Consider the following 1546-nt stretch of genomic DNA (forward strand, 5'->3'; position numbering starts at 1 on the left):
ATGGCAGGGTGTGGGTATGGCGAATGCCCGGTGAACGTCATCTGCCAGCGTGTGTAGTGCCAACAGTAAAATTCGGAGGCGATGGTGTTATGGTGTGGTCGTGTTTTTCGTGAAGGGGCTTTCACCCCTTGTTGTTTTGCGTTGCGCTATCATAGCACAGGCCTACATTGATGTTTTAAGCACCTTCTTGCTTCCCAGTGTTGAACAACAATTCGGGGATGGCGATTGCGTCTTTCAACGTCATCGAACACTTGTTCACAATCCACGGCCGGTGACGGAGTGGGTACACGACAATAACACCCCTGTAATCGACTGGCCTGCACAGAGTGCTGACTTGAATCATATAGAACACCAATGAAACGCCTACTTCGTGCCAGATCTCACCGAACGACATCGATAGCTCTCCTCAGTGCAGCACTCCGTGAAGAATGGGCTGCCATTTCTCAAGAAATCTTCCAGCACCTGACTGAACGTATGCCTGCGAGAGTGGAAGCTGTCATCAAGGGTAGTGGTGAGCCAACACCATATTGAATTGCAGCATTACCGATGGAGGGCGCCACGATCTTTTTCAGCCAGGTGTGCGGATACTTTCGATCACATAGTGCAAAAGAGTCTGAAATACGAGGGTTGTTTTTTAAGTAAGGGCCGTTCGCGCGTATAGACCCGTAGTTCGCGCGGACGCCGCAACAAGCCACCGCTCCACTTGCCGGCATCCTTCCCGTTCACACTGATGCAAGTTGCAGCTCTGTAGCTGACGTGTACGCATCGCTGTGCTACTTTATAATGTTTAGGATTATTGAATCGCCTGCCGCGTGTGAGATACGGTCAGTGATACGTTTTTTGACCGCGAAAGGCCTATCAGCTGCAGAAATTGATCGTCAGTTAACAGAAGATTATGGCTTGAATGCAATGAGTGAAGGTAAAGTGCCTCAATGGGTTACAGAGTTTAAAAATGGCCGTCAAAACGTCCATGACGAAGAACGCTCAGGCCGGCCCTCTGTGATCACGCTGTTCCGGAGTAGCTATGGCGTTATGATGATAGCCCTGGCATCCATTTGTTTCACTAAAATCCGAAACCTAGTCACGTCACCAAAAACACTAAAGGAGTTTTTTGTACTCAAAAAATTTTGTATATAATTACAAACATTGTACACTCATGTTCATAAATTAAGGATAATTGCAGAATGTGGTGCCACACAACGTGGTACTACACAAAACTGGCTCTAATAGCGTAGGCACATAGGAAACACACAAGACACAGATCTGTAAGCCCACGGTATTGGTGATAAGTTGAGAAAACCGTTCCGAAACACATGTGCTACAAAACGCCACTGTTTCCTTCGCACGTACCCCGACATAAATATGGGATGTGATCACCATGCACACGTACACAGGCCGCACAACGGGTTGGAATACTCTGGATCAGGGTGTCGAGCAGCTGCTGGGGTATAGCCTCCCATTCTTGCAGCAGTGCCTTTCGGAGCTCCTGAAGTGTCGTAGGGGTTTGAAGACGTGCAGCGATACGTCGACTGAGAGCATCCCAGAT

This window comes from Schistocerca nitens, chromosome 7, assembly GCF_023898315.1.
Source record: "Schistocerca nitens isolate TAMUIC-IGC-003100 chromosome 7, iqSchNite1.1, whole genome shotgun sequence".
Taxonomy (NCBI): Eukaryota; Metazoa; Arthropoda; class Insecta; order Orthoptera; family Acrididae; genus Schistocerca; species Schistocerca nitens.